The following is a 21784-nucleotide window of genomic DNA, read 5'->3' on the forward strand; positions in this document are numbered from 1 at the left end:
CCAAGGAGTGCCCTACAAGCTATTAAAGTAGATCTAGGCTACCACATTCAGCACACTGAGATGCATGCTTGGTTTCACAAATTGAGGAAAATGGGTAAGTAACAGTGAAGTAAAATGTGAAACATTGGTTGTTCAGTGGTAGAATTCTCGCCTGCCACACGGGAGGCCCGGGTTCGATTCCCGGCCAATGCAGTACTCAAGTTTTACTGAAATTATGGTATATTTTGTTAAAGAGTGTCTGGCTCTTTGCTTTTTGGTGGTGCAGGTATAGAATTCCACATACAATAAATTAATGGTAGAATCTTGTGGTTTAGTGGTAGAATTCCCACCTGCCAAGAGAGAGGTCTGGATCTGAAAAGGGAATAAACACCAAACAAATGTTGTACTAAAAGCATATGACTCTTAGCTTGGGAGTTTTATTTCTATTGACTAAGCTGGCCAGGCTTTATTACAGTGTTGTAGCATCAAGGCAAGGCAACGCTTGCTCTTCAATCTACACTATTAAACCAAAGCAAAGTTTCCACATTCAGTAGATCCTGATATTCCTGCATGGTTTCACCCACTGATGTACACCTGAAACAGCGATATATTTTGTTAAAGAGTGCCTGGCTCTTTGCATTTTGGTGGTGCAGGTATAGAATTTAACATACAATGATTTAGTGGTAGAATCTTGTGGTTTAGTGGTAGAATTCTCGCCTGCCATGAGGGAGGCATGGATCTGAAAAGGGAATAAACACCACCCAATGTTGTGCTCAAAGCAAATGACTCTTAGATTTTGAGTCTTATTCGCTATTAAATCAGATAGCTAGGCTTTTTTACAGTGTTATGGCATCATGGCAAGGCAAGGATTGCCCTTCAATTTATAAAACCAAAGCAAGGTTTCCACATTTAGTAGATCCTGAGATTCCTGCTTGGTTTCACACACTGATGTACACCTCTTTTAAGTTTCAAATAAAACACGTTTGGTTGTGTAGTGACAGAGATCTCGCCTGTAGAATTCTGGGAAAAAACACCGCCCAACGTGGGGCTCGAACCCACGACCCTGAGATTAAGAGTCTCATGCTCTACCGACTGAGCTAGCCAGGCTTGGTTACTGTTGTGTGACAAAAAGGCCACTCAAGCCAAGGAGTGCCCTACAAGCTATTAAAGTAGATCTAGGCTACCACATTCAGTACACTGAGATGCATGCTTGGTTTCACAAATTGAGGAAAATGGGTAAGTAACCGTGAAGCAAAATGTGAAACATTGGTTGTTCAGTGGTAGAATTCTCGCCTGCCACGCGGGAGGCCCGGGTTCGATTCCCGGCCAATGCAGTACTCAAGTTTTACTGAAATTATGGTATATTTTGTTAAAGAGTGTCTGGCTCTTTGCTTTTTGGTGGTGCAGGTATAGAATTCCACATACAATAAATTAATGGTAGAATCTTGTGGTTTAGTGGTAGAATTCCCACCTGCCAAGAGAGAGGTCTGGATCTGAAAAGGGAATAAACACCAAACAAATGTTGTACTAAAAGCATATGACTCTTAGCTTGGGAGTTTTATTTCTATTGACTAAGCTGGCCAGGCTTTGTTACAGTGTTGTAGCATCAAGGCAAGGCAACGCTTGCTCTTCAATCTACACTACTAAACCAAAGCAAAGTTTCCACATTCAGTAGATCCTGATATTCCTGCATGGTTTCACCCACTGATGTACACCTGAAACAGCGATATATTTTGTTAAATAGTGCATGGCTCTTTGCATTTTGGTGGTGCAGGCATAGAATTCAACATACAATGATTTAGTGGTAGAATCTTGTGGTTTAGTGGTAGAATTCTCGCCTGCCATGAGGGAGGCATGGATCTGAAAAGGGAATAAACACCACCCAATGTTGTGCTCAAAGCAAATGACTCTTAGATTTGGAGTCTTATTCGCTATTGACTCAGATAGCTAGGCTTTTTTACAGTGTTATGGCATCATGGCAAGGCAAGGATTGCCCTTCAATCTATAAAACCAAAGCAAGGTTTCCACATTTAGTAGATCCTGAGATTCCTGCTTGGTTTCAGACACTGATGTACACCTCTTTTAAGTTTCAAATAAAACACGTTTGGTTGTGTAGTGACAGAGATCTCGCCTGTAGAATTCTGGGAAAAAACACCGCCCAACGTGGGGCTCGAACCCATGACCCTGAAATTAAGAGTCTCATGCTCTACCGACTGAGCTAGCCAGGCTTGGTTACTGTGATTTGACAAAAAGGCCACTCAAGCCAAGGAGTGCAATACAAGCTATTAAAGTAGATCTAGGCTACCACATTCAGTACACTGAGATGCATGCTTGGTTTCACACATTGAGGAAAATGGGTAAGTAACCGTGAAGTAATGGTGAAGCATTGGTTGTTCAGTGGTAGAATTCTCGCCTGCCACGCGGGAGGCCCGGGTTCGATTCCAGGCCAATGCAGTACTCAAGTTTTACTGAAATTATGGTATATTTTGTTAAAGAGTGTCTGGCTCTTTGCTTTTTGGTGGTGCAGGTATAGAATTCCACATACACTAAATTAATGTTAGAATCTTGTGGTTTAGTGGTAGAATTCCCACCTGCCAAGAGAGAGGTCTGGATCTGAAAAGGAAATAAACACCAAACAAATGTTGTACTAAAAGCATATGACTCTTAGCTTGGGAGTTTTATTTCTATTGACTAAGCTGGCCAGGCTTTGTTACAGTGTTGTAGCATCAAGGCAAGGCAACGCTTGCTCTTCAATCTACACTATTAAACCAAAGCAAAGTTTCCACATTCAGTAGATCCTGATATTCCTGCATGGTTTCACCCACTGATGTACACCTGAAACAGCGATATATTTTGTTAAAGAGTGCCTGGCTCTTTGCATTTTGGTGGTGCAGGTATAGAATTTAACATACAATGATTTAGTGGTAGAATCTTGTGGTTTAGTGGTAGAATTCTCGCCTGCCATGAGGGAGGCATGGATCTGAAAAGGGAATAAACACCACCCAATGTTGTGCTCAAAGCAAATGACTCTTAGATTTGGAGTCTTATTCGCTATTGACTCAGATAGCTAGGCTTTTTTACAGTGTTATGGCATCATGGCAAGGCAAGGATTGCCCTTCAATTTATAAAACCAAAGCAAGGTTTCCACATTTAGTAGATCCTGAGATTCCTGCTTGGTTTCACACACTGATGTACACCTCTTTTAAGTTTCAAATAAAACACGTTTGGTTGTGTAGTGACAGAGATCTCGCCTGTAGAATTCTGGGAAAAAACACCACCCAACGTGGGGCTCGAACCCACGACCCTGAGATTAAGAGTCTTATGCTCTACCGACTGAGCTAGCCAGGCTTGGTTACTGTGATGTGACAAAAAGGCCACTCAAGCAAAGGAGTGCCCTACAAGCTATTAAAGTAGATCTAGGCTACCACATTCAGTACACTGAGATGCATGCTTGGTTTCACACATTGAGGAAAATGGGTAAGTAACCTTCAAGTAAAATGTGAAGCATTGGTTGTTCAGTGGTAGAATTCTCGCCTGCCACGCGGGAGGCCCGGGTTCGATTCCCGGCCAATGCAGTGCTCAAGTTTTACTGAAATTATGGTATATTTTGTTAAAGAGTGGCTGGCTCTTTGCATTTTGGTGGTGCAGGTATAGAATTCCACATACAATAAATTAATGTTAGAATCTTGTGGTTTAGTGGTAGAATTCCCACCTGCCAAGAGAGAGGTCTGGATCTGAAAAGGGAATAAACACCAAACAAATGTTGTACTAAAAGCATATGACTCTTAGCTTGGGAGTTTTATTTCTATTGACTAAGCTGGCCAGGCTTTGTTACAGTGTTGTAGCATCAAGGCAAGGCAACGCTTGCTCTTCAATCTACACTATTAAACCAAAGCAAAGTTTCCACATTCAGTAGATCCTGATATTCCTGCATGGTTTCACCCACTGATGTACACCTGAAACAGCGATATATTTTGTTAAAGAGTGCCTGGCTCTTTGCATTTTGGTGGTGCAGGTATAGAATTTAACATACAATGATTTAGTGGTAGAATCTTGTGGTTTAGTGGTAGAATTCTCGCCTGCCATGAGGGAGGCATGGATCTGAAAAGGGAATAAACACCACCCAATGTTGTGCTCAAAGCAAATGACTCTTAGATTTGGAGTCTTATTCGCTATTGACTCAGATAGCTAGGCTTTTTTACAGTGTTATGGCATCATGGCAAGGCAAGGATTGCCCTTCAATTTATAAAACCAAAGCAAGGTTTCCACATTTAGTAGATCCTGAGATTCCTGCTTGGTTTCACACACTGATGTACACCTCTTTTAAGTTTCAAATAAAACACGTTTGGTTGTGTAGTGACAGAGATCTCGCCTGTAGAATTCTGGGAAAAAACACCGCCCAACGTGGGGCTCGAACCCACGACCCTGAGATTAAGAGTCTCATGCTCTACCGACTGAGCTAGCCAGGCTTGGTTACTGTGATGTGACAAAAAGGCCACTCAAGCCAAGGAGTGCACTACAATCTATTAAAGTAGATCTAGGCTACCACATTCAGTACACTGAGATGCATGCTTGGTTTCACACATTGAGGGAAATGGGTAAGTAACCTTGAAGTAAAATGTGAAGCATTGGTTGTTCAGTGGTAGAATTCTCGCCTGCCACGCGGGAGGCCCGGGTTCGATTCCCGGCCAATGCAGTACTCAAGTTTTACTGAAATTATGGTATATTTTGTTAAAGAGTGGCTGGCTCTTTGCATTTTGGTGGTGCAGGTATAGAATTCCACATACAATAAATTAATGGTAGAATCTTGTGGTTTAGTGGTAGAATTCCCACCTGCCAAGAGAGAGGTCTGGATCTGAAAAGGGAATAAACACCAAACAAATGTTGTACTAAAAGCATATGACTCTTAGCTTGGGAGTTTTATTTCTATTGACTAAGCTGGCCAGGCTTTGTTACAGTGTTGTAGCATCAAAGCAAGGCAACGCTTGCTCTTCAATCTACACTACTAAACCAAAGCAAAGTTTCCACATTCAGTAGATCCTGATATTCCTGCATGGTTTCACCCACTGATGTACACCTGAAACAGCGATATATTTTGTTAAATAGTGCATGGCTCTTTGCATTTTGGTGGTGCAGGCATAGAATTCAACATACAATGATTTAGTGGTAGAATCTTGTGGTTTAGTGGTAGAATTCTCGCCTGCCATGAGGGAGGCATGGATCTGAAAAGGGAATAAACACCACCCAATGTTGTGCTCAAAGCAAATGACTCTTAGATTTGGAGTATTATTCGCTATTGACTCAGATAGCTAGGCTTTTTTACAGTGTTATGGCATCATGGCAAGGCAAGGATTGCCCTTCAATTTATAAAACCAAAGCAAGGTTTCCACATTTAGTAGATCCTGAGATTCCTGCTTGGTTTCACACACTGATGTACACCTCTTTTAAGTTTCAAATAAAACACGTTTGGTTGTGTAGTGACAGAGATCTCGCCTGTAGAATTCTGGGAAAAAACACCGCCCAACGTGGGGCTCGAACCCACGACCCTGAGATTAAGAGTCTCATGCTCTACCGACTGAGCTAGCCAGGCTTGGTTACTGTGATTTGACAAAAAGGCCACTCAAGCCAAGGAGTGCAATACAAGCTATTAAAGTAGATCTAGGCTACCACATTCAGTACACTGAGATGCATGCTTGGTTTCACACATTGAGGAAAATGGGTAAGTAACCGTGAAGTAATGGTGAAGCATTGGTTGTTCAGTGGTAGAATTCTCGCCTGCCACGCGGGAGGCCCGGGTTCGATTCCAGGCCAATGCAGTACTCAAGTTTTACTGAAATTATGGTATATTTTGTTAAAGAGTGTCTGGCTCTTTGCTTTTTGGTGGTGCAGGTATAGAATTCCACATACACTAAATTAATGTTAGAATCTTGTGGTTTAGTGGTAGAATTCCCACCTGCCAAGAGAGAGGTCTGGATCTGAAAAGGGAATAAACACCAAACAAATGTTGTACTAAAAGCATATGACTCTTAGCTTGGGAGTTTTATTTCTATTGACTAAGCTGGCCAGGCTTTGTTACAGTGTTGTAGCATCAAGGCAAGGCAACGCTTGCTCTTCAATCTACACTATTAAACCAAAGCAAAGTTTCCACATTCAGTAGATCCTGATATTCCTGCATGGTTTCACCCACTGATGTACACCTGAAACAGCGATATATTTTGTTAAAGAGTGCATGGCTCTTTGCATTTTGGTGGTGCAGGCATAGAATTCAACATACAATGATTTAGTGGTAGAATCTTGTGGTTTAGTGGTAGAATTCTCGCCTGCCATGAGGGAGGCATGGATCTGAAAAGGGAATAAACACCACCCAATGTTGTGCTCAAAGCAAATGACTCTTAGATTTGGAGTCTTATTCGCTATTGACTCAGATAGCTAGGCTTTTTTACAGTGTTATGGCATCATGGCAAGGCAAGGATTGCCCTTCAATTTATAAAACCAAAGCAAGGTTTCCACATTTAGTAGATCCTGAGATTCCTGCTTGGTTTCACACACTGATGTACACCTCTTTTAAGTTTCAAATAAAACACGTTTGGTTGTGTAGTGACAGAGATCTCGCCTGTAGAATTCTGGGAAAAAACACCGCCCAACGTGGGGCTCGAACCCACGACCCTGAGATTAAGAGTCTCATGCTCTACCGACTGAGCTAGCCAGGCTTGGTTACTGTGATGTGACAAAAAGGCCACTCAAGCCAAGGAGTGCCCTACAAGCTATTAAAGTAGATCTAGGCTACCACATTCAGTACACTGAGATGCATGCTTGGTTTCACACATTGAGGAAAATGGGTAAGTAACCTTGAAGTAAAACGTGAAGCATTGGTTGTTCAGTGGTAGAATTCTCGCCTGCCACGCGGGAGGCCCGGGTTCGATTCCCGGCCAATGCAGTACTCAAGTTTTACTGAAATTATGGTATATTTTGTTAAAGAGTGGCTGGCTCTTTGCATTTTGGTGGTGCAGGTATAGAATTCCACATACAATAAATTAATGTTAGAATCTTGTGGTTTAGTGGTAGAATTCCCACCTGCCAAGAGAGAGGTCTGGATCTGAAAAGGGAATAAACACCAAACAAATGTTGTACTAAAAGCATATGACTCTTAGCTTGGGAGTTTTATTTCTATTGACTAAGCTGGCCAGGCTTTGTTACAGTGTTGTAGCATCAAGGCAAGGCAACGCTTGCTCTTCAATCTACACTATTAAACCAAAGCAAAGTTTCCACATTCAGTAGATCCTGAAATTCCTGCATGGTTTCACCCACTGATGTACACCTGAAACAGCGATATATTTTGTTAAAGAGTGCCTGGCTCTTTGCATTTTGGTGGTGCAGGTATAGAATTTAACATACAATGATTTAGTGGTAGAATCTTGTGGTTTAGTGGTAGAATTCTCGCCTGCCATGAGGGAGGCATGGATCTGAAAAGGGAATAAACACCACCCAATGTTGTGCTCAAAGCAAATGACTCTTAGATTTGGAGTCTTATTCGCTATTGACTCAGATAGCTAGGCTTTTTTACAGTGTTATGGCATCATGGCAAGGCAAGGATTGCCCTTCAATTTATAAAACCAAAGCAAGGTTTCCACATTTAGTAGATCCTGAGATTCCTGCTTGGTTTCACACACTGATGTACACCTCTTTTAAGTTTCAAATAAAACACGTTTGGTTGTGTAGTGACAGAGATCTCGCCTGTAGAATTCTGGGAAAAAACACCGCCCAACGTGGGGCTCGAACCCACGACCCTGAGATTAAGAGTCTCATGCTCTACCGACTGAGCTAGCCAGGCTTGGTTACTGTTGTGTGACAAAAAGGCCACTCAAGCCAAGGAGTGCCCTACAAGCTATTAAAGTAGATCTAGGCTACCACATTCAGCACACTGAGATGCATGCTTGGTTTCACAAATTGAGGAAAATGGGTAAGTAACAGTGAAGTAAAATGTGAAACATTGGTTGTTCAGTGGTAGAATTCTCGCCTGCCACACGGGAGGCCCGGGTTCGATTCCCGGCCAATGCAGTACTCAAGTTTTACTGAAATTATGGTATATTTTGTTAAAGAGTGTCTGGCTCTTTGCTTTTTGGTGGTGCAGGTATAGAATTCCACATACAATAAATTAATGGTAGAATCTTGTGGTTTAGTGGTAGAATTCCCACCTGCCAAGAGAGAGGTCTGGATCTGAAAAGGGAATAAACACCAAACAAATGTTGTACTAAAAGCATATGACTCTTAGCTTGGGAGTTTTATTTCTATTGACTAAGCTGGCCAGGCTTTGTTACAGTGTTGTAGCATCAAGGCAAGGCAACGCTTGCTCTTCAATCTACACTATTAAACCAAAGCAAAGTTTCCACATTCAGTAGATCCTGATATTCCTGCATGGTTTCACCCACTGATGTACACCTGAAACAGCGATATATTTTGTTAAAGAGTGCCTGGCTCTTTGCATTTTGGTGGTGCAGGTATAGAATTTAACATACAATGATTTAGTGGTAGAATCTTGTGGTTTAGTGGTAGAATTCTCGCCTGCCATGAGGGAGGCATGGATCTGAAAAGGGAATAAACACCACCCAATGTTGTGCTCAAAGCAAATGACTCTTAGATTTGGAGTCTTATTCGCTATTAAATCAGATAGCTAGGCTTTTTTACAGTGTTATGGCATCATGGCAAGGCAAGGATTGCCCTTCAATTTATAAAACCAAAGCAAGGTTTCCACATTTAGTAGATCCTGAGATTCCTGCTTGGTTTCACACACTGATGTACACCTCTTTTAAGTTTCAAATAAAACACGTTTGGTTGTGTAGTGACAGAGATCTCGCCTGTAGAATTCTGGGAAAAAACACCGCCCAACGTGGGGCTCGAACCCACGACCCTGAGATTAAGAGTCTTATGCTCTACCGACTGAGCTAGCCAGGCTTGGTTACTGTGATGTGACAAAAAGGCCACTCAAGCAAAGGAGTGCCCTACAAGCTATTAAAGTAGATCTAGGCTACCACATTCAGTACACTGAGATGCATGCTTGGTTTCACACATTGAGGAAAATGGGTAAGTAACCTTGAAGTAAAACGTGAAGCATTGGTTGTTCAGTGGTAGAATTCTCGCCTGCCACGCGGGAGGCCCGGGTTCGATTCCCGGCCAATGCAGTGCTCAAGTTTTACTGAAATTATGGTATATTTTGTTAAAGAGTGGCTGGCTCTTTGCATTTTGGTGGTGCAGGTATAGAATTCCACATACAATAAATTAATGTTAGAATCTTGTGGTTTAGTGGTAGAATTCCCACCTGCCAAGAGAGAGGTCTGGATCTGAAAAGGGAATAAACACCAAACAAATGTTGTACTAAAAGCATATGACTCTTAGCTTGGGAGTTTTATTTCTATTGACTAAGCTGGCCAGGCTTTGTTACAGTGTTGTAGCATCAAGGCAAGGCAACGCTTGCTCTTCAATCTACACTATTAAACCAAAGCAAAGTTTCCACATTCAGTAGATCCTGATATTCCTGCATGGTTTCACCCACTGATGTACACCTGAAACAGCGATATATTTTGTTAAAGAGTGCCTGGCTCTTTGCATTTTGGTGGTGCAGGTATAGAATTTAACATACAATGATTTAGTGGTAGAATCTTGTGGTTTAGTGGTAGAATTCTCGCCTGCCATGAGGGAGGCATGGATCTGAAAAGGGAATAAACACCACCCAATGTTGTGCTCAAAGCAAATGACTCTTAGATTTGGAGTCTTATTCGCTATTGACTCAGATAGCTAGGCTTTTTTACAGTGTTATGGCATCATGGCAAGGCAAGGATTGCCCTTCAATTTATAAAACCAAAGCAAGGTTTCCACATTTAGTAGATCCTGAGATTCCTGCTTGGTTTCACACACTGATGTACACCTCTTTTAAGTTTCAAATAAAACACGTTTGGTTGTGTAGTGACAGAGATCTCGCCTGTAGAATTCTGGGAAAAAACACCGCCCAACGTGGGGCTCGAACCCACGACCCTGAGATTAAGAGTCTCATGCTCTACCGACTGAGCTAGCCAGGCTTGGTTACTGTGATGTGACAAAAAGGCCACTCAAGCCAAGGAGTGCCCTACAATCTATTAAAGTAGATCTAGGCTACCACATTCAGTACACTGAGATGCATGCTTGGTTTCACACATTGAGGGAAATGGGTAAGTAACCTTGAAGTAAAATGTGAAGCATTGGTTGTTCAGTGGTAGAATTCTCGCCTGCCACGCGGGAGGCCCGGGTTCGATTCCCGGCCAATGCAGTACTCAAGTTTTACTGAAATTATGGTATATTTTGTTAAAGAGTGGCTGGCTCTTTGCATTTTGGTGGTGCAGGTATAGAATTCCACATACAATAAATTAATGGTAGAATCTTGTGGTTTAGTGGTAGAATTCCCACCTGCCAAGAGAGAGGTCTGGATCTGAAAAGGGAATAAACACCAAACAAATGTTGTACTAAAAGCATATGACTCTTAGCTTGGGAGTTTTATTTCTATTGACTAAGCTGGCCAGGCTTTGTTACAGTGTTGTAGCATCAAAGCAAGGCAACGCTTGCTCTTCAATCTACACTACTAAACCAAAGCAAAGTTTCCACATTCAGTAGATCCTGATATTCCTGCATGGTTTCACCCACTGATGTACACCTGAAACAGCGATATATTTTGTTAAATAGTGCATGGCTCTTTGCATTTTGGTGGTGCAGGCATAGAATTCAACATACAATGATTTAGTGGTAGAATCTTGTGGTTTAGTGGTAGAATTCTCGCCTGCCATGAGGGAGGCATGGATCTGAAAAGGGAATAAACACCACCCAATGTTGTGCTCAAAGCAAATGACTCTTAGATTTGGAGTATTATTCGCTATTGACTCAGATAGCTAGGCTTTTTTACAGTGTTATGGCATCATGGCAAGGCAAGGATTGCCCTTCAATTTATAAAACCAAAGCAAGGTTTCCACATTTAGTAGATCCTGAGATTCCTGCTTGGTTTCACACACTGATGTACACCTCTTTTAAGTTTCAAATAAAACACGTTTGGTTGTGTAGTGACAGAGATCTCGCCTGTAGAATTCTGGGAAAAAACACCGCCCAACGTGGGGCTCGAACCCACGACCCTGAGATTAAGAGTCTTATGCTCTACCGACTGAGCTAGCCAGGCTTGGTTACTGTCATGTGACAAAAAGGCCACTCAAGCCAAGGAGTGCCCTACAAGCTATTAAAGTAGATCTAGGCTACCACATTCAGTACACTGAGATGCATGCTTGGTTTCACACATTGAGGAAAATGGGTAAGTAACCTTGAAGTAAAACGTGAAGCATTGGTTGTTCAGTGGTAGAATTCTTGCCTGCCACGCGGGAGGCCTGGGTTCGATTCCCGGCCAATGCAGTGCTCAAGTTTTACTGAAATTATGGTATATTTTGTTAAAGAGTGGCTGGCTCTTTGCATTTTGGTGGTGCAGGTATAGAATTCCACATACAATAAATTAATGTTAGAATCTTGTGGTTTAGTGGTAGAATTCCCACCTGCCATGAGAGAGGTCTGGATCTGAAAAGGGAATAAACACCAAACAAATGTTGTACTAAAAGCATATGACTCTTAGCTTGGGAGTTTTATTTCTATTGACTAAGCTGGCCAGGCTTTGTTACAGTGTTGTAGCATCAAGGCAAGGCAACGCTTGCTCTTCAATCTACACTATTAAACCAAAGCAAAGTTTCCACATTCAGTAGATCCTGATATTCCTGCATGGTTTCACCCACTGATGTACACCTGAAACAGCGATATATTTTGTTAAAGAGTGCCTGGCTCTTTGCATTTTGGTGGTGCAGGTATAGAATTTAACATACAATGATTTAGTGGTAGAATCTTGTGGTTTAGTGGTAGAATTCTCGCCTGCCATGAGGGAGGCATGGATCTGAAAAGGGAATAAACACCACCCAATGTTGTGCTCAAAGCAAATGACTCTTAGATTTGGAGTCTTATTCGCTATTGACTCAGATAGCTAGGCTTTTTTACAGTGTTATGGCATCATGGCAAGGCAAGGATTGCCCTTCAATTTATAAAACCAAAGCAAGGTTTCCACATTTAGTAGATCCTGAGATTCCTGCTTGGTTTCACACACTGATGTACACCTCTTTTAAGTTTCAAATAAAACACGTTTGGTTGTGTAGTGACAGAGATCTCGCCTGTAGAATTCTGGGAAAAAACACCGCCCAACGTGGGGCTCGAACCCACGACCCTGAGATTAAGAGTCTCATGCTCTACCGACTGAGCTAGCCAGGCTTGGTTACTGTGATGTGACAAAAAGGCCACTCAAGCCAAGGAGTGCCCTACAAGCTATTAAAGTAGATCTAGGCTACCACATTCAGTACACTGAGATGCATGCTTGGTTTCACACATTGAGGAAAATGGGTAAGTAACCTTGAAGTAAAACGTGAAGCATTGGTTGTTCAGTGGTAGAATCCTTGCCTGCCACGCGGGAGGCCCGGGTTCGATTCCCGGCCAATGCAGTACTCAAGTTTTACTGAAATTATGGTATATTTTGTTAAAGAGTGGCTGGCTCTTTGCATTTTGGTGGTGCAGGTATAGAATTCCACATACAATAAATTAATGTTAGAATCTTGTGGTTTAGTGGTAGAATTCCCACCTGCCAAGAGAGAGGTCTGGATCTGAAAAGGGAATAAACACCAAACAAATGTTGTACTAAAAGCATATGACTCTTAGCTTGGGAGTTTTATTTCTATTGACTAAGCTGGTCAGGCTTTGTTACAGTGTTGTAGCATCAAGGCAAGGCAACGCTTGCTCTTCAATCTACACTATTAAACCAAAGCAAAGTTTCCACATTCAGTAGATCCTGATATTCCTGCATGGTTTCACCCACTGATGTACACCTGAAACAGCGATATATTTTGTTAAAGAGTGCCTGGCTCTTTGCATTTTGGTGGTGCAGGTATAGAATTTAACATACAATGATTTAGTGGTAGAATCTTGTGGTTTAGTGGTAGAATTCTCGCCTGCCATGAGGGAGGCATGGATCTGAAAAGGGAATAAACACCACCCAATGTTGTGCTCAAAGCAAATGACTCTTAGATTTGGAGTCTTATTCGCTATTGACTCAGATAGCTAGGCTTTTTTACAGTGTTATGGCATCATGGCAAGGCAAGGATTGCCCTTCAATTTATAAAACCAAAGCAAGGTTTCCACATTTAGTAGATCCTGAGATTCCTGCTTGGTTTCACACACTGATGTACACCTCTTTTAAGTTTCAAATAAAACACGTTTGGTTGTGTAGTGACAGAGATCTCGCCTGTAGAATTCTGGGAAAAACACCGCCCAACGTGGGGCTCGAACCCACGACCCTGAGATTAAGAGTCTCATGCTCTACCGACTGAGCTAGCCAGGCTTGGTTACTGTGATGTGACAAAAAGGCCACTCAAGCCAAGGAGTGCCCTACAAGCTATTAAAGTAGATCTAGGCTACCACATTCAGTACACTGAGATGCATGCTTGGTTTCACAAATTGAGGAAAATGGGTAAGTAACCGTGAAGTAAAATGTGAAGCATTGGTTGTTCAGTGGTAGAATTCTCGCCTGCCACGCGGGAGGCCCGGGTTCGATTCCCGGCCAATGCAGTACTCAAGTTTTACTGAAATTATGGTATATTTTGTTAAAGAGTGTCTGGCTCTTTGCATTTTGGTGGTGCAAGTATAGAATTCAACATACAATAAATTAATGGTAGAATCTTGTGGTTAAGTGGTAGAATTCCCACCTGCCAAGAGAGAGGTCTGGATCTGAAAAGGGAATAAACACCAAACAAATGTTGTACTAAAAGCATATGACTCTTAGCTTGGGAGTTTTATTTCTATTGACTAAGCTGGCCAGGCTTTGTTACAGTGTTGTAGCATCAAGGCAAGGCAACGCTTGCTCTTCAATCTACACTATTAAACCAAAGCAAAGTTTCCACATTCAGTAGATCCTGATATTCCTGCATGGTTTCACCCACTGATGTACACCTGAAACAGCGATATATTTTGTTAAAGAGTGCCTGGCTCTTTGCATTTTGGTGGTGCAGGTATAGAATTCAACATACAATGATTTAGTGGTAGAATCTTGTAGTTTAGTGGTAGAATTCTCGCCTGCTATGAGGGAGGCATCGATCTGAAAAGGGAATAAACACCACCCAATGTTGTGCTCAAAGCAAATGACTCTTAGATTTGGAGTCTTATTCGCTATTGACTCAGATAACTAGGCTTTTTTACAGTGTTATGGCATCATGGCAAGGCAAGGATTGCCCTTCAATCTATAAAACCAAAGCTAGGTTTCCACATTTAGTAGATCCTTAGATTCCTGCTTGGTTTCACACACTGATGTACACCTCTTTTAAGTTTCAAATAAAACACGTTTGGTTGTGTAGTGACAGAGATCTCGCCTGTAGAATTCTGGGAAAAAACACCGCCCAACGTGGGGCTCGAACCCACGACCCTGAGATTAAGAGTCTCATGCTCTACCGACTGAGCTAGCCAGGCTTGGTTACTGTTGTGTGACAAAAAGGCCACTCAAGCCAAGGAGTGCCCTACAAACTATTAAAGTAGATCTAGGCTACCACATTCAGTACACTGAGATGCATGCTTGGTTTCACAAATTGAGGAAAATGGGTAATTAACCGTGAAGTAAAATGTGAAGCATTGGTTGTTCAGTGGTAGAATTCTCGCCTGCCACGCGGGAGGCCCGGGTTCGATTCCCGGCCAATGCAGTACTCAAGTTTTACTGAAATTATGGTATATTTTGTTAAAGAGTGTCTGGCTCTTTGCATTTTGGTGGTGCAGGTAAAGAATTCCACATACAATAAATTAATGTTAGAATCTTGTGGTTAAGTGGTAGAATTCCCACCTGCCAAGAGAGAGGTCTGGATCTGAAAAGGGAATAAACACCAAACAAATGTTGTACTAAAAGCATATGACTCTTAGCTTGGGAGTTTTATTTCTATTGACTAAGCTGGCCAGGCTTTGTTACAGTGTTGTAGCATCAAGGCAAGGCAACGCTTGCTCTTCAATCTACACTATTAAACCAAAGCAAAGTTTCCACATTCAGTAGATCCTGATATTCCTGCATGGTTTCACCCACTGATGTACACCTGAAACAGCGATATATTTTGTTAAAGAGTGCCTGGCTCTTTGCATTTTGGTGGTGCAGGTATAGAATTCAACATACAATGATTTAGTGGTAGAATCTTATAGTTTAGTGGTAGAATTCTCGCCTGCTATGAGGGAGGCATGGATCTGAAAAGGGAATAAACACCACCCAATGTTGTGCTCAAAGCAAATGACTCTTAGATTTGGAGTCTTATTCGCTATTGACTCAGATAACTAGGCTTTTTTACAGTGTTATGGCATCATGGCAAGGCAAGGATTGCCCTTCAATCTATAAAACCAAAGCTAGGTTTCCACATTTAGTAGATCCTGAGATTCCTGCTTGGTTTCACACACTGATGTACACCTCTTTTAAGTTTCAAATAAAACACGTTTGGTTGTGTAGTGACAGAGATCTCGCCTGTAGAATTCTGGGAAAAAACACCGCCCAACGTGGGGCTCGATCCCACGACCCTGAGATTAAGAGTCTCATGCTCTACCGACTGACCAAGCCAGGCTTGGTTACTGTTGTGTGACACATAGGCCACTCAAGCCAAGGAGTGCCCTACAAGCTATTAAAGTAGATCTGGGCTACCACATTCAGTATACTGAGATGCATGCTTGGTTTCACAAATTGAGGAAAATGGGTAAGTAACCGTGAAGTAAAATGGGAAGCATTGGTTGTTCAGTGGTAGAATTCTCGCCTGCCACGCGGTAGGCCCGGGTTCGATTCCCGGCCAATGCAGTACTCAAGTTTTACTGAAATTATGGTATATTTTGTTAAAGAGTGTCTGGCTCTTTGCTTTTTGGTGGTGCAGGTATAGAATTCCACATACAATAAATTGATGTTAGAATCTTGTGGTTTAGTGGTAGAATTCCCACCTGCCAAGAGAGAGGTCTGGATCTGAAAAGGGAATAAACACCAAACAAATGTTGTACTAAAAGCATATGACTCTTAGCTTGGGAGTTTTATTTCTATTGACTAAGCTGGCCAGGCTTTGTTACAGTGTTGTAGCATCAAGGCAAGGCAACGCTTGCTCTTCAATCTACACTATTAAACCAAAGCAAAGTTTCCACATTCAGTAGATCCTGATATTCCTGCATGGTTTCACCCACTGATGTACACCTGAAACAGCGATATATTTTGTTAAAGAGTGCCTGGCTCTTTGCATTTTGGTGGTGCAGGTATAGAATTTAACATACAATGATTTAGTGGTAGAATCTTGTGGTTTAGTGGTAGATTTCTCACCTGCCATGAGGGAGGCATGGATCTGAAAAGAGAATAAACACCACCCAATGTTGTGCTCAAAGCAAATGACTCTTAGATTTGGAGTCTTATTCGCTATTGACTCAGATAGCTAGGCTTTTTTACAGTGTTATGGCATCATGGCAAGGCAAGGATTGCCCTTCAATTTATAAAACCAAAGCAAGGTTTCCACATTTAGTAGATCCTGAGATTCCTGCTTGGTTTCACACACTGATGTACACCTCTTTTAAGTTTCAAATAAAACATGTTTGGTTGTGTAGTGACAGAGATCTCGCCTGTAGAATTCTGGGAAAAAACACCGCCCAACATGGGGCTCGAACCCACGACCCTGAGATTAAGAGTCTCATGCTCTACCGACTGAGCTAGCCAGGCTTGGTTACTGTTATGTGACAAAAAGGCCACTCAAGCCAAGGAGTGCCCTACAAGCTATTAAAGTAGATCTAGGCTACCACATTCAGTACACTGAGATGCATGCTTGGTTTCACACATTGAGGAAAATGGGTAAGTAACCATGAAGTAAAATGTGAAGCATTGGTTGTTCAGTGGTAGAATTCTCGCCTGCCACGCGGGAGGCCCGGGTTCGATTCCCGGCCAATGCAGTACTCAAGTTTTACTGAAATTATGGTATATTTTGTTAAAGAGTGCCTGGCTCTTTGCATTTTGGTGGTGCAGGTATAGAATTCCACATACAATAATTTAATGGTAGAATCTTGTGGTTTAGTGGTAGAATTCCCACCTGCCATGAGAGAGGTCTGGATCTGAAAAGGGAATAAACACCAAACAAATGTTGTACTAAAAGCATATGACTCTTAGCTTGGGAGTTTTATTTCTATTGACTAAGCTGGCCAGGCTTTGTTACAGTGTTGTAGCATCAAGGCAAGGCAACGCTTGCTCTTCAATCTACACTATTAAACCAAAGCAAAGTTTCCACATTCAGTAGATCCTGATATTCCTGCATGGTTTCACCCACTGATGTACACCTGAAACAGCGATATATTTTGTTAAAGAGTGCCTGGCTCTTTGCATTTTGGTGGTGCAGGTATAGAATTTAACATACAATGATTTAGTGGTAGAATCTTGTGGTTTAGTGGTAGAATTCTCGCCTGCCATGAGGGAGGCATGGATCTGAAAAGGGAATAAACACCACCCAATGTTGTGCTCAAAGCAAATGACTCTTAGATTTGGAGTCTTATTCGCTATTGACTCAGATAACTAGGCTTTTTTACAGTGTTATGGCATCATGGCAAGGCAAGGATTGCCCTTCAATCTATAAAACCAAAGCTAGGTTTCCACATTTAGTAGATCCTGAGATTCCTGCTTGGTTTCACACACTGATGTACACCTCTTTTAAGTTTCAAATAAAACACGTTTGGTTGTGTAGTGACAGAGATCTCGCCTGTAGAATTCTGGGAAAAAACACCGCCCAACGTGGGGCTCGATCCCACGACCCTGAGATTAAGAGTCTCATGCTCTACCGACTGACCAAGCCAGGCTTGGTTACTGTTGTGTGACACATAGGCCACTCAAGCCAAGGAGTGCCCTACAAGCTATTAAAGTAGATCTGGGCTACCACATTCAGTATACTGAGATGCATGCTTGGTTTCACAAATTGAGGAAAATGGGTAAGTAACCGTGAAGTAAAATGGGAAGCATTGGTTGTTCAGTGGTAGAATTCTCGCCTGCCACGCGGTAGGCCCGGGTTCGATTCCCGGCCAATGCAGTACTCAAGTTTTACTGAAATTATGGTATATTTTGTTAAAGAGTGTCTGGCTCTTTGCTTTTTGGTGGTGCAGGTATAGAATTCCACATACAATAAATTGATGTTAGAATCTTGTGGTTTAGTGGTAGAATTCCCACCTGCCAAGAGAGAGGTCTGGATCTGAAAAGGGAATAAACACCAAACAAATGTTGTACTAAAAGCATATGACTCTTAGCTTGGGAGTTTTATTTCTATTGACTAAGCTGGCCAGGCTTTGTTACAGTGTTGTAGCATCAAGGCAAGGCAACGCTTGCTCTTCAATCTACACTATTAAACCAAAGCAAAGTTTCCACATTCAGTAGATCCTGATATTCCTGCATGGTTTCACCCACTGATGTACACCTGAAACAGCGATATATTTTGTTAAAGAGTGCCTGGCTCTTTGCATTTTGGTGGTGCAGGTATAGAATTTAACATACAATGATTTAGTGGTAGAATCTTGTGGTTTAGTGGTAGATTTCTCACCTGCCATGAGGGAGGCATGGATCTGAAAAGGGAATAAACACCACCCAATGTTGTGCTCAAAGCAAATGACTCTTAGATTTGGAGTCTTATTCGCTATTGACTCAGATAGCTAGGCTTTTTTACAGTGTTATGGCATCATGGCAAGGCAAGGATTGCCCTTCAATTTATAAAACCAAAGCAAGGTTTCCACATTTAGTAGATCCTGAGATTCCTGCTTGGTTTCACACACTGATGTACACCTCTTTTAAGTTTCAAATAAAACATGTTTGGTTGTGTAGTGACAGAGATCTCGCCTGTAGAATTCTGGGAAAAAACACCGCCCAACATGGGGCTCGAACCCACGACCCTGAGATTAAGAGTCTCATGCTCTACCGACTGAGCTAGCCAGGCTTGGTTACTGTTATGTGACAAAAAGGCCACTCAAGCCAAGGAGTGCCCTACAAGCTATTAAAGTAGATCTAGGCTACCACATTCAGTACACTGAGATGCATGCTTGGTTTCACACATTGAGGAAAATGGGTAAGTAACCTTGAAGTAAAATGTGAAGCATTGGTTGTTCAGTGGTAGAATTCTCGCCTGCCACGCGGGAGGCCCGGGTTCGATTCCCGGCCAATGCAGTACTGAAGTTTTACTGAAATTATGGTATATTTTGTTAAAGAGTGGCTGGCTCTTTGCATTTTGGTGGTGCAGGTATAGAATTCCACATACAATAAATTAATGGTAGAATCTTGTGGTTTAGTGGTAGAATTCCCACCTGCCAAGAGAGAGGCATGGATCTGAAAAGGGAATAAACACCACCCAATGTTGTGCTCAAAGCAAATGACTCTTAGATTTGGAGTCTTATTCGCTATTGACTCAGATAGCTAGACTTTTTTACAGTGTTATGGCATCATGGCAAGGCAAGGATTGCCCTTCAATTTATAAAACCAAAGCAAGGTTTCCACATTTAGTAGATCCTGAGATTCCTGCTTGGTTTCACACACTGATGTACACCTCTTTTAAGTTTCAAATAAAACACGTTTGGTTGTGTAGTGACAGAGATCTCGCCTGTAGAATTCTGGGAAAAAACACCGCCCAACGTGGGGCTCGAACCCACGACCCTGAGATTAAGAGTCTCATGCTCTACCGACTAAGCTAGCCAGGCTTGGTTACTGTTGTGTGACAAAAAGGCCACTTAAGCCAAGGAGTGCCCTACAAGCTATTAAAGTAGATCTAGGCTACCACATTCAGTACACTGAGATGCATGCTTGGTTTCACAAATTGAGGAAAATGGGTAAGTAACCGTGAAGTAAAATGTGAAACATTGGTTGTTCAGTGGTAGAATTCTCGCCTACCACGCGGGAGGCCCGGGTTCGATTCCCGGCCAATGCAGTACTCAAGTTTTACTGAAATTATGGTATATTTTGTTAAAGAGTGTCAGGCTCTTTGCTTTTTGGTGGTGCAGGTATAGAATTCCACATACAATAAATTAATGGTAGAATCTTGTGGTTTAGTGGTAGAATTCCCACCTGCCAAGAGAGAGGTCTGGATCTGAAAAGGGAATAAACACCAAACAAATGTTGTACTAAAAGCATATGACTCTTAGCTTGGGAGTTTTATTTCTATTGACTAAGCTGGCCAGGCTTTGTTACAGTGTTGTAGCATCAAGGCAAGGCAACGCTTGCTCTTCAATCTACACTATTAAACCAAAGCAAAGTTTCCACATTCAGTAGATCCTGATATTCCTGCATGGTTTCACCCACTGATGTACACCTGAAACAGCGATATATTTTGTTAAAGAGTGCCTGGCTCTTTGCAATTTGGTGGTGCAGGTATAGAATTTAACATACAATGATTTAGTGGTAGAATCTTGTGGTTTAGTGGTAGAATTCTCGCCTGCCATGAGGGAGGCATGGATCTGAAAAGGGAATAAACACCACCCAATGTTGTGCTCAAAGCAAATGACTCTTAGATTTGGAGTCTTATTCGCTATTGACTCAGATAGCTAGGCTTTTTTACAGTGTTATGGCATCATGGCAAGGCAAGGATTGCCCTTCAATTTATAAAACCAAAGCAAGGTTTCCACATTTAGTAGATCCTGAGATTCCTGCTTGGTTTCACACACTGATGTACACCTCTTTTAAGTTTCAAATAAAACATGTTTGGTTGTGTAGTGACAGAGATCTCGTCTGTAGAATTCTGGGAAAAAACACCGCCCAACGTGGGGCTCGAACCCACGACCCTGAGATTAAGAGTCTCATGCTCTACCGACTGAGCTAGCCAGGCTTGGTTACTGTGATTTGACAAAAAGGCCACTCAAGCCAAGGAGTGCAATACAAGCTATTAAAGTAGATCTAGGCTACCACATTCAGTACACTGAGATGCATGCTTGGTTTCACAAATTGAGGAAAATGGGTAAGTAACCGTGAAGTAAAATGTGAAACATTGGTTGTTCAGTGGTAGAATTCTCGCCTGCCACGCGGGAGGCCCGGGTTCGATTCCCGGCCAATGCAGTATTCAGGTTTTACTGAAATTATGGTATATTTTGTTAAAGAGTGTCTGGCTCTTTGCTTTTTGGTGGTGCAGGTATAGAATTCCACATACAATAAATTGATGTTAGAATCTTGTGGTTTAGTGGTAGAATTCCCAACTGCCAAGAGAGAGGTCTGGATCTGAAAAGGGAATAAACACCAAACAAATGTTGTACTAAAAGCATATGACTCTTAGCTTGGGAGTTTTATTTCTATTGACTAAGCTGGCCAGGCTTTGTTACAGTGTTGTAGCATCAAGGCAAGGCAACGCTTGCTCTTCAATCTACACTATTAAACCAAAGCAAAGTTTCCACATTCAGTAGATCCTGATATTCCTGCATGGTTTCACCCACTGATGTACACCTGAAACAGCGATATATTTTGTTAAAGAGTGCCTGGCTCTTTGCATTTTGGTGGTGCAGGTATAGAATTTAACATACAATGATTTAGTGGTAGAATCTTGTGGTTTAGTGGTAGAATTCTCGCCTGCCATGAGGGAGGCATGGATCTGAAAAGGGAATAAACACCACCCAATGTTGTGCTCAAAGCAAATGACTCTTAGATTTGGAGTCTTATTCGCTATTGACTCAGATAGCTAGGCTTTTTTACAGTGTTATGGCATCATGGCAAGGCAAGGATTGCCCT

At 42.0% G+C, this 21784-nt stretch overlaps 20 non-coding genes across 20 annotated transcripts; 10 read left to right on the forward strand and 10 right to left on the reverse strand.

The window, feature by feature from the left end:
• Positions 1–1013: 1013 nt before the first annotated feature.
• TRNAK-CUU (transfer RNA lysine (anticodon CUU)) lies at positions 1014–1086 on the reverse strand. The gene has a single exon. It is a non-coding gene; the product is annotated as a tRNA-Lys (tRNA).
• A 2397-nt stretch (positions 1087–3483) lies between these two features.
• Positions 3484–3554, forward strand: TRNAG-GCC (transfer RNA glycine (anticodon GCC)). Its single transcript has one exon. It is a non-coding gene; the product is annotated as a tRNA-Gly (tRNA).
• Positions 3555–4375: 821 nt separating this feature from the next.
• On the reverse strand, positions 4376–4448 carry TRNAK-CUU (transfer RNA lysine (anticodon CUU)). Its single transcript has one exon. It is a non-coding gene; the product is annotated as a tRNA-Lys (tRNA).
• A 156-nt stretch (positions 4449–4604) lies between these two features.
• TRNAG-GCC (transfer RNA glycine (anticodon GCC)) lies at positions 4605–4675 on the forward strand. Its single transcript has one exon. It is a non-coding gene; the product is annotated as a tRNA-Gly (tRNA).
• Positions 4676–5496: 821 nt separating this feature from the next.
• TRNAK-CUU (transfer RNA lysine (anticodon CUU)) lies at positions 5497–5569 on the reverse strand. The gene has a single exon. It is a non-coding gene; the product is annotated as a tRNA-Lys (tRNA).
• Positions 5570–6616: 1047 nt separating this feature from the next.
• Positions 6617–6689, reverse strand: TRNAK-CUU (transfer RNA lysine (anticodon CUU)). The gene has a single exon. It is a non-coding gene; the product is annotated as a tRNA-Lys (tRNA).
• A 156-nt stretch (positions 6690–6845) lies between these two features.
• On the forward strand, positions 6846–6916 carry TRNAG-GCC (transfer RNA glycine (anticodon GCC)). Its single transcript has one exon. It is a non-coding gene; the product is annotated as a tRNA-Gly (tRNA).
• An 821-nt stretch (positions 6917–7737) lies between these two features.
• On the reverse strand, positions 7738–7810 carry TRNAK-CUU (transfer RNA lysine (anticodon CUU)). Its single transcript has one exon. It is a non-coding gene; the product is annotated as a tRNA-Lys (tRNA).
• A 1277-nt stretch (positions 7811–9087) lies between these two features.
• On the forward strand, positions 9088–9158 carry TRNAG-GCC (transfer RNA glycine (anticodon GCC)). Its single transcript has one exon. It is a non-coding gene; the product is annotated as a tRNA-Gly (tRNA).
• An 821-nt stretch (positions 9159–9979) lies between these two features.
• TRNAK-CUU (transfer RNA lysine (anticodon CUU)) lies at positions 9980–10052 on the reverse strand. The gene has a single exon. It is a non-coding gene; the product is annotated as a tRNA-Lys (tRNA).
• A 156-nt stretch (positions 10053–10208) lies between these two features.
• On the forward strand, positions 10209–10279 carry TRNAG-GCC (transfer RNA glycine (anticodon GCC)). The gene has a single exon. It is a non-coding gene; the product is annotated as a tRNA-Gly (tRNA).
• A 1942-nt stretch (positions 10280–12221) lies between these two features.
• TRNAK-CUU (transfer RNA lysine (anticodon CUU)) lies at positions 12222–12294 on the reverse strand. Its single transcript has one exon. It is a non-coding gene; the product is annotated as a tRNA-Lys (tRNA).
• A 1047-nt stretch (positions 12295–13341) lies between these two features.
• On the reverse strand, positions 13342–13414 carry TRNAK-CUU (transfer RNA lysine (anticodon CUU)). Its single transcript has one exon. It is a non-coding gene; the product is annotated as a tRNA-Lys (tRNA).
• Positions 13415–13570: 156 nt separating this feature from the next.
• On the forward strand, positions 13571–13641 carry TRNAG-GCC (transfer RNA glycine (anticodon GCC)). The gene has a single exon. It is a non-coding gene; the product is annotated as a tRNA-Gly (tRNA).
• Positions 13642–14462: 821 nt separating this feature from the next.
• Positions 14463–14535, reverse strand: TRNAK-CUU (transfer RNA lysine (anticodon CUU)). Its single transcript has one exon. It is a non-coding gene; the product is annotated as a tRNA-Lys (tRNA).
• A 156-nt stretch (positions 14536–14691) lies between these two features.
• On the forward strand, positions 14692–14762 carry TRNAG-GCC (transfer RNA glycine (anticodon GCC)). Its single transcript has one exon. It is a non-coding gene; the product is annotated as a tRNA-Gly (tRNA).
• A 2171-nt stretch (positions 14763–16933) lies between these two features.
• Positions 16934–17004, forward strand: TRNAG-GCC (transfer RNA glycine (anticodon GCC)). The gene has a single exon. It is a non-coding gene; the product is annotated as a tRNA-Gly (tRNA).
• A 2171-nt stretch (positions 17005–19175) lies between these two features.
• On the forward strand, positions 19176–19246 carry TRNAG-GCC (transfer RNA glycine (anticodon GCC)). The gene has a single exon. It is a non-coding gene; the product is annotated as a tRNA-Gly (tRNA).
• A 683-nt stretch (positions 19247–19929) lies between these two features.
• TRNAG-ACC (transfer RNA glycine (anticodon ACC)) lies at positions 19930–20000 on the forward strand. The gene has a single exon. It is a non-coding gene; the product is annotated as a tRNA-Gly (tRNA).
• An 821-nt stretch (positions 20001–20821) lies between these two features.
• On the reverse strand, positions 20822–20894 carry TRNAK-CUU (transfer RNA lysine (anticodon CUU)). Its single transcript has one exon. It is a non-coding gene; the product is annotated as a tRNA-Lys (tRNA).
• Between the last annotated feature and the right edge of the window lie 890 nt (positions 20895–21784).

This window comes from Crinia signifera, chromosome 3 (genome assembly GCF_055691185.1).
Source record: "Crinia signifera chromosome 3, ASM5569118v1, whole genome shotgun sequence".
Classification (NCBI taxonomy): Eukaryota; Metazoa; Chordata; class Amphibia; order Anura; family Myobatrachidae; genus Crinia; species Crinia signifera.